The 16,561-nt window shown below is 37.7% G+C and overlaps 1 long non-coding RNA gene across 1 annotated transcript; it reads left to right on the top strand.

Moving 5' to 3' along the window:
• The first annotated feature begins 10,628 nt into the window (after nt 1-10,628).
• Nucleotides 10,629-12,232, top strand: LOC129208582 (uncharacterized). Its single transcript, XR_008577857.1, has 3 exons — nt 10,629-10,738; nt 10,979-11,060; nt 12,144-12,232. It is a non-coding gene; the product is annotated as an uncharacterized LOC129208582 (long non-coding RNA).
• The last annotated feature ends 4,329 nt before the right edge of the window (nt 12,233-16,561 follow it).

The following is a 16,561-nucleotide window of genomic DNA, read 5'->3' as shown; positions in this document are numbered from 1 at the left end:
TCAGACTAACCATCGACGGGGATGTACCTGCCACCTGTGAGATGACAGGATGACATCTTGATATCTGTGAAGATGACACTGAATTATGTCACGTTCAGCTGAACTTGGAAGTCACTTTTCCTGTGACCTTAGCGGATCCCTCGATGTCTAATGGTTTATCTGATTTTCTGTTACATCCTTCCCTATTTATTGTTGCAAATTCACTACCATTGAGATCTCTGCCTCTCCAGATGTGGTTGAAATCGCTCAATAAGGCATGAATGTCATGAGGGGACTGACAGCGCAATCCTACAGACATTGTTTTTGTGAAATTCAGCTTAAAATGACAAGCAAAGAGATGAATTGCTATTATCCTGAATTTTGCTTGGTTTTCACATGCTTAGCAGCAGTAGAGGCGTGTGCTCTCTGCTTTCCTCAATTACAGCATAGGCTTGTCTTCAAAACATTAAGAATTGGACAGCAATATTTTCTGGTTCATTGAACAAATTTGAATGGTCATACCACAGCAATTTTTTTGGGTTTTGTTTTTGTTTTTGTTTTTGTTTTTCTTTTTGGTACCTACAATGGAAGAGAACACATTTAACTAAGTTCCCAAATCAAGAAGAATGTTTACTATTTGAAAACCAAATATTATGAAACTAATATTCCTTTCATGGTCACAAATGTTTTAACAGGACGGGTTGTTAACTGATTTACATTATTTCGCTTTGCTAAAATGGGCTGCGTAAAAGCTTTATCCTGATCTTCAGCCAGGTATCTGATCGAGCACTTTGAGGCTCTTCCTGGAGCATCGGCCCAAGAGCTCTCTGCAGCCAGCCTCTCTGGCAACCGAGGGGTCTAACGAGCACAGCCAAACACTGGGCTGGGAGCGTGATTGAGCATTGCCTTTGCAAATTAAGACATCCAAGCAGTAGCTCTTTGCTACTCAATATGCCTCACTGCTATAGCTCTGCCGTATTCTTCTAGAGTACCGGTTTCTGCTCCTGCATCTTTTAGTCCTTGATGTTGACCTCACGATGTCTGTCTGTTCTGTCCTGGTCCCTGTCACTCTTTTGACCGGTCTATTGAACGTCTGCTGTAGTGCTGCTGCAGTTGTTCTTGGCTTTGGCTTTGCTGTTTAGCAAGATCTCTTCTTCCCTTTGGAGTGTTGAGCTCTTTTCTGATATGTGCTGCTTGATCATCTCTTCTGATTGCTGTCATTACAGCAGGCCCTTAAGGATTTGCAAGATATACTTTTTAGCATAATACGGGAGGATTTAATTAATTCTAATAAATAACAGAAACACTTGCTGCAGACGAGTGCTTTTAGTAAATTAGGGTATTAACTGTTTTCAAAGATATCAATGAGAACTTTGCTATTGATTTAAATTATATGTTGTGCAAGTGCTTATGATAATGTGCTGCAGGAAAGCAGTAAATACCACATAACATATGCTGTATCTTTACTAAAGCCCTGTTAATGTATAGGTACTCTTTGCAGCTTTGCTATTAAGTCTTTCAGAGGAAGAGGATTTTCTGTGTGTAATTTTTACAGAATTTGGATTTGTAATATCAATGGTATTACAGTGTTCTTTCTTCTCCGTTCCATTTTTCTTCCCCCATTTTGGCAGTAATAGTTTGCAATAGCGCTGGGAATTTAAGGGTCACTTCTTTTTTCCCCAGGAGTGTTGTTTAAATAGAGAGTTTCAGATTAAAGTTACTTTATAATGAAGCAAATTAAGCCTATGAAATACGAATGTGAAGTATATCAGGTTTAAAAAACCAAAATTATAGTTTATTCGTGTTAGATGAGAACCAGCAGATGCTGTCAAGAACAGTTTCTCTTTCCATCCTTTTTTCCAGCACAAACTCTTTTGATGCCAAATCCCTCCAGCACTCGTGTGTGTGTCCACTGGGATGTGGAACTGCATCTTTGCAGCTGAAAATGGAGAGGCTGTTCCTAACCTTGAATCACATTTTTCATGAAGGCTTTGCTAATTTTCCCTTTTAACATAAAAAAAGATGTATGCTGGTAACGTATTGCTATTTGTATGCCTGGTACAACACCCGCTTGCCCTCCTGCACTTTAGATGAGGAACCGTCATCTGTTTGAACTCTTTGTTTTTCTTAACGAGACCAAACGAGGGTTATGTGGAGCCAATGCAGTTCAAAAGACAGATGGCCTCCAAAAGCAGACCTCTTCCTGTTTTACCTACCCATATAGCTTCGTTTATTCCCTGGGACTGGATTTCCCCGCTGAGCCACCCCTGCTTTCCCATGGCCTGAGACTGGTGTCCAGGACAAGGAGAAGCCCAGGCTGCCCCCAGACCTGCAGCTCACCATCCACAATACCAAGGGGCAGCCAACCTGCCCAGGCAAGTGTTGCAAGTAGGAGGGTTGGGCAATAGCTAGATTCTGGCCCATGTTAAATCCTCGTTGGAGAGCTCTTCTGTGGTAAAAGTAGGACAGGGGATGGGGACGGGGGTCTCCTTGTGTATAGTAAAAGCTGAACCAGTAACCTGTGTGCATGAACCTGCTGGAGCTGATCGCAGGGGGAGGCAGTGCCAAGGGCTTCTAGAACCTGGAGGTGAGAACGTCACCATGATTTATGGAGTCCTGTTAGTAAAAATGACACTTGAATAGTCTGCAGGATTTTTTTGTTGGTTGCTTTTTATACTGCTATGAATATGAAAACTTAGTGCCTGGCCAACGGACAGCAAACAAATGTGGACCCCCCCCCTCATTTGAAGACTCTCTTAGCTTCTCTGTTGGCCTACTGACAGCAGCGTTTAACCTTACACTTAACCATATCACTGTTTATTGAGCAAGCTGTAAAACTAACATACAGAATTTTCATCATATGAGAGAGACTGGGGCAGTACAGACAAGTCACACTTCTGTTGTGCTTTAATTTCCACTTAGGTTTTGTTGGCTGGTAAAATATTATTAGTTTTGCATTGCTGCTCTTAAAAGTACTGACAGCCAGTGATAGATTGGTTTAGAATAAGGTGTTTCAAGTCAGCAAATAAAAAATAATAACCTAGTTTTAACTCATTGGTTGCCCAGTATTGAATAAGAAAGTCATGGGTTTTGAGCTGAAATTGTGCGTGTATAAGCAATATGCTTGCTTGGCTTTGATATTCTTCATTTTCACATAAATGTGAAAATGAAATAAAAGTATGTAAGATGCTTCCTGGGTTGTTTTTTTTTTTCTTGTTTGTTAATTGTGGATTGAAATTGGAATTAACTTCAAATCAAAATGTCATTGTTTTACACATTTAATAATATTGAAAATAATAACAAAAATATAATATTTTAAAATTCCAATCAGATTTATTAACAAAAGGAAGTGTGGCCTAATAGCTAGGGACTTGAGAGGATGGTTTCAGATTAGTATAATCCTACAAGATTCAAATTAAGAAAATACTCTCTCTTCACCTGGAATCTTTAATGGTCAGAAGCTGTTTTGTCATTCCAGCAGGCAACAGGAAATTTTAAAAATTTTCCTATGTTTAAAAGGACAAAAAGTAAATTAAATATGCAATTCAGTATTTTATTAATTGTTCAATATCCTGGCTGTCCCAAATCAGTAACATGAGCAATTTTAATGATTTTTAGTAGTGATATCTGGTATCCTTTTGTAGTTAAGGATACATAAGATTAATTTATGTACCATTTAAACCTAAACAGTACTTCTGGAGAGACTTGGCATTTTGTCCGTGTGGTGTAACGGGCATAATGTTCCTGTTAGTACTGTGATTATCACACCAGCCGAACAAACCTAGAGCTGCTGGGCTTTTGGATTTTGCTGAGTGAGATGAGCATGTTCATTTCCGTGATGGGCGGTGGGAAGAGGAGATGGTGGAGAAGCAGGAGGTGGGAGGTTACTGCCAGAGCCCTGTGTCCCTGCGTCACCTCCAGGAGAGGACCCTGGGATGGACTGGCTTGGTGTGAGACCTTAACTGCCATAATTAATACAAAAAAGAAAGCTGAAACCAAGCTTTTCTTATATATTACCATATTCATCACCATCATTTGCTTAATAAAACCATTGGCTATCTCATTATCTGTAATATAGCTGTGTTAGGACATTATCCACAAAACTGTCAGCCAGGCATCAGGTCTGTTTGTTTACTCTTCATTTGAATGATGATACGAACAGCAAACTAGTAGCTATATGTAATTTTTACAAGTCCTTTTTTTCCCGAGCTGTTTTAAAGAATGGCTTTAAGTGTTATTTAAACACCACGACATCTTAAGAAGACAGATGATAGCAGGCATAACTGGAATTTTATTCTAATTTATTAGTGGAGGTTTTGGGGGTTTTTTAAATGTAATGGGATATCTTCATCTGTTTTCTATTTTCTTTATGTTGTTTAGAAGAAGCAAGCCCAGCATTCTCTTTTCAAGTCATTAGTATAATATTCATGTGTACTGTAGGCTTAACGCTTTCCAGAGCTGGAACAGCAGGAGGAGGGAGAAATAGAGATAATTCATAGGGAAGAGAATAAAGGATATTTTGAACTTGGATTTGAAATGAGATGAAGAGTCAGCTAGACAGTATTAGTACAGTTTGTTCCAGATGACGGGAACTACAGACAAGAAGTTTGGGTAGGGGCCAAAGTGTCTGATGGGGCGGCAATGAAAACTAGTGCTGTAGCAGTGCAGGGAATAGAGAAACATCAGGCTGTTTGTCAGAGAAGGCTTTTGCTTTATAAACTAAAGAAAAATAGCCTCTGGAAAGTCTCTTGGAATAAGTTGGGAAACTATGTTTGTGAAAATATTAGTGATGTGGTTAAACTTTTGCTTGAATGAGAAAGCTGAAATATTCTCATGGCCTGGAATATGAATTTCTGGGTTTTGGGGAGGTAAAGTAGAGCATACAGAAGAGATGTTGAGCAATGAAAGAGAAAGGTGTGCAGTGTAATGGAAAATGACCAAGGTGAAGCATTTACAGAGAGTGGTAAATAGTGGTGGTGAGAGATTTCCAGGCAGCTGAGAAGGGATCAAGGGCCAGGGAAACCTTCAGTCACCCGGCAGTCAGCAGGCTTTTGCAGCTGATGAAAAGGAGCCATGATATACCCCAAAGACTTTGAGGAGGAGCTGTACGGGTTCTTCAAATACCTAACCCAGAATCAGAAGATGTTCCCAGCTGTAGAAGCGGTTACTGCAGGGACGAGCGGACCTGCTGGGTCAGCAGCGTGTGGCTGAGCAGTGGTTTTGTGAATTCACGGCTTCAGTTTTCTTTACAACTTCTGGCAGCAGACGTGAAACTTTGAGTGGTCATTGCTGCTCTCATGGATGATAGAATGAGAAGTCTCTGTACTCTAGAGTTAATTTTCTGTATTCTAAGATATTCCAACCGCCTCTTTAGGATTTGATCGATGTGGCTATTTTTAATATTTTCCCAATAAAATACATTACCCCCCCACCCCCAAGAGTTTTTATGTCGCAGGTGTCTGCAGTTCTCTGCACTGAGGTTTATTCCTTTCTCTGTGGGAATGGGTTTCTAATGCTTTAGATCATGCAGAATGGAAAAAGCATACATAAAGTTCATCTAGTTTATTTCTTAATATAAAAAGAGAAAGTATTTTGTGGCTACTTTGTTGTAACTACAAATTTTATTGATTTGTTTCATGTTCCAAAAATTTTCACTTGTTAGTACTTGTTTATCCTTACTAACTTTTAAGGAACTTGTAACTTAATAACTTACTTAATGAAGCATGAGATGTGAAAATGTTGCACGTTACAAATGTCTTCTGATAAACGAATACTGTGCTCCTGCAAAACACAACGCTGCAGTACTGCAAATAAAATCCGAGGCAAAAGGATGAGAACTTTGCCTTTCTGAAGGATTGACTTTGCACGCTGGGACTGAACATTTTTTTCCCCAGTACTGTTTGAACTGAGCTGAAGTTGACATGGCTGTTTTCCTCTGGTCACACAGTTACTGGGAACTGGCAAGGACCGATGTGTTCCGAAATAAAAGTTTGTTTTGCTTTGATATTAGGAGATTGTTTTCATGTGACTCTGCCCTGGCTCAGCGCCTCTCAGCTGCGTTTGGTCACCGTCACCGTTGGGTTTCATTACAGAGCTGTTGGATTGCCGTGATCGTTGACTTGAGACCCAGAAAATCCCATCTCGTTGCTTTGGCCACCATTTTGCATTGATTTTGCCTGAGATGTTACAATATTCCAACCCTCATCGGGTCAGTAGGAGTTTTGTTGCAGACATAAATGGAGTCAGCTTCGTTCTTTGGCTTTTACCCTACAGTCAGTATTCAAGCCAAAATATTAGGGAAGTCAATGTGAATTGGCATGGCTATGCTCTGCCAAATCAAGTCCTCCTTGTTGTTGTAGATGCAGATAATATTTAGTATGAATGTCTGCTTCGTTACAGATGCAGAACTAAATGTTTGGCCTTTGAATTTAATGGGAATTTTGCCATTGATATAAATCAAGCCAAATTTTCTTCCAGAAAATGTTGTTAATATATCTGAGATGTGTGGTTAAAAGAATTATGGAAATGTAGCTTATTTTCTTAAGGTAGTGTAACCCTATTTATGTGGGGTCAAACTTCGTTATGGTTTTCAGATGCAAGAAAAAAGTAAATGGTAGATAATGAGTGATCTCATGATCTTGAATTTCTGTCTACCTCTGTAGAAGAACCCACATGTAATTTTACACGTTAAGAAAAATACCTGCTTTATTATTTTTCCTTCGTTCTCAGTAACTATGTTGCTCCTTCTGAGAAAACTTCACCTTTTATGTCACCTTTGAAAGTTTCCAGAAAGATAACTTTGACTTTTCCCTTTGATAGTGCTAAAGAATACCGCAGCGCTAGAACCTGTTTGCGATATGTTAGGAAGGGCTATATGGTCACGGTAACAAAATCTGGTCTCTCTTATAATAATAAATACTTCCATAAACATTTTTAGAGCCTTTGAAATGGGAGGCAAATAGAGTATCTTTACCTTTTGTGTAAAGGTTATATTTTGTTTTACACGTCAGAATAGAATTGGATGGACTAAATGGTATTGTTTATTTGTAAGAACTACCCCAGTTTATATATCACAGTCCTGGCTCTAGTAAGGTATAAAGGAGCAGGTGTTTTGGGTTCTTTCTCCTGTAGGTAAAATATATCTCATACTAAGCCCTCTGTTGTATATGCTTTCCTGGTTAATGAAGAGCAGTGCGTGTCTGATGAAATGGGAGTAAAGTGAGACAAATGTGATTCAAGTTAAGTGGTGGCAGGGAAAAGCTTTTCAGAAATGATAGTTAAAGCAGTAAAATCGTACTCACTGAAATCTGTGTGCAGGTGAGCTTTGGTTTCTTAGGTGGGGAATGGAGTGACCTGATTATGGCATGATTTGAGGTAAAAAAACCCCCAAAGCACACACTCATCCTTCAGCCCCTCTCCCCACCTTAAAGTCTGATTTCTGATCTGCAGAGCCGGAGCAACGGCGTTGCACCCAGCTTTGCTCTCTGCCTAGGACCAAAATCCCAATTGTGCTTGCAGAGGCCCCTGAGGAGAGAGTGCCCAAAATGGACTAAACCTGCCTTCTTTCTCCTACGCTTATTACTATTCAAGTGGGTTTAAAGGATAGAAAATTCGGAGACTTTTGTTGTCCATGGAATATGTGATTTCCTTGATCAAAATGGCAAGATTTTTCCTAATTCTTTACAGGTATAGTATTTTAATCACATGTAAATTCTTGATTAGTGATTAAAATTATCTTATGCATAGCACTAGTTACAGGACAGTATTTGCTATTGCTAAAATGTATCTTCATTTAGAGAAGATGAGATTTAAGTGAGCGCAAATCATGAAACAGAAAAGATGTATATGGTAATAGAAATGCAGTATGTGTGTATATAATATATTCCTTCATACACAAACAGCTGTAAATGTTTTAGGTTAAATTTGAAGAAAAATAGTCTTACTGTTCTAGTAAAACTTTGCTATTCCAGACTGCAGGAAAACCGTAGATGGGAGTGAGTGGGGGGATATAGACTTCTGATAAATCATTTGTTTACACTGTTTCTCTGTGCTCTAAAAATAAACAGAGGTAAGATGGGATTTGAAAATCATTCAGGAAATGTTTGAATTTTTAAGTTCCTTTGAGTAGGACCTAGTTACCTGGACAGGTCAGCAGCAGAAATGTAACCATAAAACTGGGGTTGGGTTACGTGATCCCCATCTCTCTCTGAAGGCTTCTTTGGCCAAAGAACATAGCTGGATGGAGACCTCAGGTCCTTCAGGACAAGGTTGCTCATTTTCTGAAGGTGGTAGTAAGTCTGGAAGGCTTGTGTTTGCTAATACACCATTCCCCTTTGTATGCACGTGGAAACTACATATTGTAGTTGACAACGTGTAAAAGTCTAATGGAACAGGAAGCTTAGAGGACTTCCCTTCAAATTGGATGCTGCTTCACGGCTTTGCAATGAGAGACAACTTCTTTTAGGGAAATGAAACCATTTTATCAAAAGAGCAGGCACCTACCATGATAGCTCAGGTCCTTCTAACGAGCCAATTTAGGCACTGCAATAATTCAGACCGTATGTTGAAAGGGAAAGTGCCCTGAAAAAGGGATGTCTTACACAGAGAGGCTGTAAAAACTTGCTTGAGGCATTCATACCGCCTGGGTGGAGAACATTAAATCAGTTATTTATGCTGTATGGATGTTGCTGAACCTAATTACTGTCTACCTAAGCCCACCGTTTTGGTGGTTACCATGTTGTACGAAAGTGATGGAAGGTTTACAACCGAGGGGTATAATTAACCGACAACATGTTGAGAATATCTTTGTAAGGTGTTTCTGTCATAAGAGAAGTAGTGTGGTTGACATTTAGCTTACGTAGGCTTAAATGTAATGAAAGCAGAATAGTGTGAATCAGAGGGAGAATAAATAATGAGTAGTTCTTGTTAAGTGCAACAGGACTTATGTTACTCATTGGCTTAAAAAATACAGTATCCATACTGGTTTGGTACCGTGTGGTATAGCTCACAGAAAACACCACTGGCTTTCTCACAGTTGTTTCAAAGCTAGAATTGTATTGCTCACAATGTTTTAAAACATAACTGAAGAGTAATTTAAATTTTTTCATGTCCTTCTATTCGTGGCTCCTGTAAATGGAAACTTCTTAGGGGAACTTTGCAATATTTGTGTGGGGTTCAGATTTATGATACTGGCACCTGTAGCACTTGCTCTTTTTTTTTTTTTTTTTGTATGAAAGGAAATGTAAGTAAAAATGACATTTTTAAGAGTCAACTGCAAGTGCTGATACCATTGGGCATCCCAGCTCCTCGGGTCGTGTGTGTTCTCAGAGTTTACCTCTTTCACCCGCTGGCTTTTTGAAAAATGCTTTCTCGCCAGTCTGACTGTCAGACACCTTAATCATTGGCAAAGTCAAAGGTTTTCCTCACCTTATCACTGGAAACGCATCTTCCACTCTTCTGCCATTTTTTGTGGGATCTTACTTTCCCTGAAGATCTATAGATCACCCTTCAGACAGATTTTTCTCATTTATATCTTTTTCTCGTTATATCCATGCTTATCAAGAGTCACTTTTTTTTCCAAAATTATCTTTCTGATATCCAGATTTTTGTTATTGGAAGTAGTTTAACCAGAAACAAAAATGTTGGTTGGGTTTTAAAATTGTTTGCCTTAACTGAATATTTCTTGCCTAATTTTAAATTCCTGCATACAGATTTTTTTGTTTTCTTCACTTTTGGGGTGTGTGTTTGTAAAGCGGTGCGTTCCAGGTTAGGGCATCATGTGTTTTGGCATCCAGGCTATAAGAGCAGCAGGACAAGCATCTCTGCCTTTTGCTGTCATCACAACAACAGAGATTTTCCTTTTATACTGTCAGGAAACTCAATATTTGAGAGTGAACAGATATTGGTTAATTAAGCAGCACTTTGTAGACCCATATATGCACGATGATTTACATTATTTTTTAATATTATATAGTACCAATATGTTTCCTTTGCCCAGATTTTATATATATATATATGCATTTAAAAAAAAAAATAGAAGGGAATTTCTGAATTGTTTTTCCAAATTTTTGGTCTTGTTTTGTTTTGTCTTGTTCCCTAGATTTGCTTGTTTTGTGACTTGAGCTGCATATTGGTATACACCAGCCCAAAGCCTTCCTGCAATCATGTGGCATCTCAGATTTGTTGAAATGAAATTCGGTAAGAGGAGTTTCTGTGCGTATAGAAAGATTTATAGTGAGAAGTAGAGAGTGCATTAACACTGAATGCATAGGCTGAGTGTGCTAGTATGGCAACCATGCCAGATTTGTAAAGTAATCCAATGCATTAACTTTAGATAGTATTTCTCCATCAAATAATGAATTTAACAGTTGATTCCGTTACTTAGATATAGATGCAAAACACATGCATAGTTTTTGTGTGTACTTGTGGTTCTCCAAGCACCTCTTACAGGTACAAGTGCTAAATCAAATGATAACATAATTTGTTACTGAATGTCCAAAATCCATTTTCTCATATGTGAAAATATTTATATGAACTATATTATAAAAGTAACGTTTTGAAATATTTATTATTTTTTTAGGAAAAAACCCCCACCAATAAACCACATTCTCCAGTTCTAGAAGTGATGCACTGCTGTGTTCAGTTGCTTTGGGCCCCAGAAGCAGCAGCAGCAGATAGAAGAGGATCACAAGGACAGTGGTTGGACTATTCAGCTGAAGAAAGGAGATCCCCTGTTGCATACTTACGGAGTCACAGACACGTAGGTGCAAAGTTAATGTGGTACTGTCTTCAGATTTGGAAAGCATTTTAATGCCGAGAGTGACCAAGAGGCTGAATATTTGCTCTAAATGTATCTTTTGCAAAAGTAAAATGTAAAAATAGAACTTTGCATTATATTATTAACATTTAAAGTAATTTATTAATAAATATCTTGAGTAATACCATTTTTACTGTAAATATTATCAAGGAATATTTTTCTACTCTGTGAATTATTTTCCAGAAGGGGACATTCCAAGTCCTGAATTTCAGAGCTATTGCACACCTAGGAACTTGCCATGTCTTCCTTCTTCACATCCACTGTGGTACGATTTCTTATACAGAGTCAGTCCATGGAGGGGTAACATCCCCAACTTCTGTGGACTTCACTGTGCCTGGGTTTTCTGGGTTTTGGGGTTTTTTTTTTACCCCTGCTTATGTGTTCGGTATCTCCCAAATAAGCTCTTGACAATTCTGGAGTCACTTGTAACAAACCAATACTTTCATGCGCTTAGATAACACATTCACTTTTTAGGTAGTGTCACAAATGGGTACTGAGTCTTCTTGTTTCCCTTTCCTTTCAAGTAAATAGGAAGTGGCGGTGGTAGTTAAATTCAGAGTTTGCTGGATAAAGGCTGCGCACTTCGGTCCTTTTCCTACAAATGAATGTATTTTCTGGTGACACATATAGTAATGGCCTTTGAAAATTTATGTAAGCAAGTTTGTCACTAGGTGGCAGAATTAGACTGTATTAGTACTGACATTTTTTATGATTTGTCCAGTTGAGTTCTTTCTGTTCCATGAATAAATCTTTGACTATACCCAACATTCAAAAATATCTAAATGTTAAAATAGATTCTAATAAATGCAGCTCTTTTGAAGGAGCATTTTTAAATATAGCGGGTACAGTATGCTGGACTTCAGAATTGTTGTAAATATTTGATTAATAGGTCACTTTGGATTTGTGATAAAACCTGCTCTTCTCCTGAAATCTCCACTTCTACATTTTAGAAGTATTTTAGTATTCAAATCTGTGGATGATCTGTAAATGAAAATGTATTGTTCCTCTTTGGTGTTTTCCAAAGATGTACAATATTCAGATATGGCTTTAACTACATGTGCAGATGAGGTATTTATATGTGCAAATGTCTTTTCTTGTCTCTAAATGCCATTTTTCATACGACAACAGCCAATTCACAGGCACAGTTAAGGTTACTTACTGATTAGGTTTTTCCTGTGGGGGACAATTTTATATCTCTTTAGTCGAGGACGTAAGCAAAACTGAAAACAACTCTGTTTCAATTGGAAAAACAGTGATTATACCATTTGTATTCTGGTCTTAATTTATGACTTAGCTTTTATTGAAAAAAATCATTATATTCCAATATAGATTATATCTTGGTGCCTAGATTTGCCAGATGCATCAGTATGGGAGCAGCGATGCAGAACTTGAGGACATTTCATTTTGAGGGATGAGGCACATGTTTTGAAACCATTGCAGAAACATCTCTGATCACTTGCTACGTGCTGAAATGCTTGGAAAGTGTTCGGAATATTTGAAGGAACATGTGAGACTTTTTCTTTTCTTTTTCGAGGATCTGCTACACAGCATGGCGTAGGTGGCTGTGAGCCAAGAACGTCCTACACATATCAATTAAAGGTCACTAGCCCTAAAGGAGCTTTTGCTTATAGTCCAGTTATATATGTTCCCTACTAGACAGTAGTACTGATTTTAAATTATAACGAAGTGACTAATTCAAGGACTCCTTAGACAGATTTAAAAAAAAATTAAAAAGGAATGCTTAAAAACCCCATGTTTTCTGAGCAGACATTAGGGAAATCATATAATTTTACTTTAATAGTCAGATTAACTAACACGAACTAACGTTATTCTGTAGATTAAATTATAGTTATATAATAGTCTCTAGAGTGCTCTCTAACATAGGTTTAAAATTAAGACGAAAATGTTACTTGATTTCCTTCTTTTTTTTAAAATTATTTTTAAAAATCCTTTTTCCTTAGCCAAGTATTGGTTGTTCAAGGTAAGCAGGTGCAAAAGCAGCCGTGTACTTTTTGTGTAGCCTATCTCATTCCTTCTGGATTTAGGAAGAACATGATTACGATACCAGAAATGTTTCTATCAACGAAAGTGCAGACATGCATGCTCTGTCCTGTGACTTAGCATTTTTTTATTGAGAATATAAATTACATTTCTTTTCAGATGTCCAAGACACTGGTCAGTGAGTACCTTGCCTTGAACGTGTTGTGCTTCTGAAGTTGTTAAAACTTGCTGTTGGAGGTGCTCGGTGGGGTGAGACCAGCTACACAAAGGCTGTTCTGGAGCAGGCAGAACCAAGAGTAACTTTTGCAACTGCCAGATGTTCAGCTATCATGAGGATAATAACAAAATCATTAACAATAAAAATAATAAATAATTTTTTTTCTTCTAATAAACAATCTCAGGCTTGAATACTTCCGGCTTGGAATCAGGCAACTCATTTTCAAGTTTTTCAAGAATTCTAGTTTTGCATGTTTTTAGATGACACCTGAAATGACGTCAGGTCATTCATTATTTTTTTTACCATGAGCCTTTTTTCATTAAGTCTCCAAGCTGGCATTGCAGATGTTTTTTCCACAGTGAAGGAATACTCTCCTAGAATGTGAACATATGTATTTATAGACGCTTTTGATGTTTAAAACTGATAGTGTTTGAGAATTGTTGTATGGAATATTTGAGAGATCTAGATGTGGTAAAGTAAGCTTGAGCAGATTTGTTTGTTTTGAAGCAGATCTTCCAAAGCTGAGACTTATTTCTTCATGCATCTGAAACAAGTATTCAGCTTTTCAAGTAATCAGAGCTTGCTTAAAGTAATTTTTTCAGTTGAAAAGTATTACGATACAAGTTGCATAAACCCCTTGTCCAGATCATTACAGGCAGCACCTAATCTCTGCCATGACCTAAGCAATAGGATTTGCTTTTCAAATTCTTGCTTATGACTGAACTGTAATAACTGTGGAGAATCCACTACAGTAGTAGGTAAATTGTTCCAGAGATTAATTACCCCTGTTAAGAAGGTACACCTCGTTTCTGGTCTATACTTCATTAGTTGCAGTCTCCAGCCAATGCATCTTACTCTGCTTTGCGTACTACGTTGAAGAGCTGAGATGTCATCAGTTTTTGCTCCTTGTTTAGATATTTTCTAGCTGCGCTCAAGCTTTTATATTTCATAACTGCACAAAGCAGTTATGATTTGAAATCTCTGTAAGTGGTTTTGCTGTATTTGCAGGTTAGACCGTGCTGGTTCATCTCTGCTCGGTCTAACATTCAGAAATCCTTAATAGTAACATGTTGGTTCGTACCATCTGATGTACATATATATATATCTATATCATACATATGTATGTTTGTGTGTGTATCTGTGTATATATACATGTGGAGTAAGTAGAAAAGCAAATATCGTTTAAGCCTGAAATAACTTGTTGCACCAACTGGTTTTTGTTACAGTTTTTTTCTGATTAACATTCAAAATATTTAACTCTGATTTTTAAAATAGCGTCTGCATATTATACACAACAGAACAGAATAGGTTTCTAATTTGTATTCGGCTGGAAAGATGTTCAATAAATCAGAAAAGAAACTACTCTGTTTGAAAGAAGTTTTTTCTCCCCCTTTGGTAAAGTACAAGAGAATTCTGCTTAAATGAAGCATGCAATTTTAATCAATTGTACCCTAAGAAAAGAAGACAAACACCTGCTGCTTGTTAATTGGTGAATGTCTTCACCAATGGACTCGTCACTTATTCACTGCTTTCAGTGCAGCCTTAAATCCTGTGAATTAAAGTGTTATCACTATGCGATATGACTGTCTGTGCATTTGCAACTAGGCAGCTCAGATAATACGTGAAGTATTTATTTCAAAAGACAAATATGTGACCTTTGCCCTCGCAGATTCATTGCTTTCATCCAGTAATGACATTTCCTGTGAAAGGTCAGATCTCTTGTGTGAAACCAAGGGAGAAACATATTTAATCTCCTTAGCTGAAAGATTAATTTCTTGTTAAAAATGATACCAAACTGTGAAGATTTCCCACTCTGAAAAAGGACTCTCATGTAGAACCAGAGTCTCCTGTGGGTTGGAAGGGACCTCCAGAGCTCATTCAGTCCAGCCTTCTGCTCAGACCAGATCCACCTACAGCAGGTTGCTCAAGGCCTTGTTCAGTTGAGTTTTGAAGCTTTCCAAGGATGGAGATCCTGCAGCTACTCTGTGCTCCAGTTCCAGTGTTTTACCACCTCATGCTCAAACAAGTTGGTTTTTTAAATCAAGTCAGAATTTCCCATCCTTCAAGGCGAGCGTGTTACCGCCCATCCTTCCACTGTGCACCTAAGGGAAGGGCCGCTCCACCTTCTCTGCACCCTCTGTTCAGTAGCTGAAGACAGCCATTTTCTTTTTTTTCCTCTTCTCCGTAGGTCTTCATTTAGTTGTATTTATTTTCCACAAGCTCTCTGCTACTTTAGTTTATAGCTCTTCTTTTGTGTTGGGATTTTGTTCTACTCTCACTTTCTGGCTTCTCATTTGTGGGTTTGCAGCAGAGTTGCACAGTTTTCCAGGGAAGTATAACATAGTGAGATACAGGACTTCAATTCAACTGGACAAAATTTTGAATGTTTTCTTCTTTCCTTCCTTTTCTTTCATACTTTTTCTCTCTCGTCTTGTTCCCTTCTGTATCTCTTTTCCCTTCCGTATTTCTTTTCCTCCTCCTTGCAAGTAATTTTTGCAGCTAAGCACTATCACTGTGCTCAGTTGTTTTGTTCTTATCTTTTCTTTTGCCCTTGCCTCTAGGTTTGTTCTTCATATTTTGGTTTTGCAACTTGTTTCTTTGAGCCTTCATTGTCCTTATTTCCCCTCTTCGCACATGGAGTGGCTGTTAGGGGCCTCTCCTCTCTATGTGATTCCAGTGTTATTTATTTACCTGGAAAATATTTGCTTTGGATAACCTAGCTAATAAACACAAAGAACTGTCAAAATGCAAGATCCAAATATAAGCTCTGTTTTTGTTTTAATTGTTTTAAAATGAATTGGCAAGCAGAAGGATACAAACACTTCATTTGATCCTATTTTGTTTCCTTTAGAAGGTTTTTTTAAGATGCACTCTAAAACCATTTCAAAGTCTCCAAGGAAGGCCATATCTGAAATACTTTGTCATATTAATGATATTAGTTCTTATCACAACTTTGAATAATAAATGACATAAAACATAGCTAACTGAAAATTGTGATATGGGTTCTGTTGTTTGAGTACGCAAACTGGAAACTAAAAGTTATCAGGACATTGTATTATGAAACGTGAAGGTTAATCATCTACCAGCAGTAGGTTAATACTATGTGACTAAAATGAATTTGTTCAACTATTTTCTGGAAAAAACACTTTGTGCTTTACTTTCTATAGGAGAACCAATGAATGGAGACCAATTCCGTGGGCTGTTGGTGTAAATGGTGTAGAGGCAGTTTTTTACATTCTTCAAGGAGGGTAAGAAAATGTTCTGGTCTGAAAGAACAGATTTAGAAGTGTTCAATAGCATTATTATGTTGTTTAAATGTTTTAGTAATGGTGCTATGCAATGTTCTGTAAATGTTATTTATATTAAAATTGCCATTATAATGTTATAATACCATAAGTGATGTGCTATTGTACTTTCAAAATTCTATTATCAGTGTATCTCCTTTGATATCAGACTTAGCCATTATATTTGCAAATTTTAGCCAAAACTTACTCTGCAAGCATGCATATTGAGGCAAAACGGGACGGAAAAATGGAAGTGGAAAAGTT

Source organism: Grus americana, chromosome 7 (assembly GCF_028858705.1).
Source record: "Grus americana isolate bGruAme1 chromosome 7, bGruAme1.mat, whole genome shotgun sequence".
In the NCBI taxonomy this organism is placed as follows: domain Eukaryota; kingdom Metazoa; phylum Chordata; class Aves; order Gruiformes; family Gruidae; genus Grus; species Grus americana.
The sequence above is the reverse complement of the archived record's forward strand: the minus strand, read 5'-3'. Positions and strand labels throughout refer to the sequence as shown.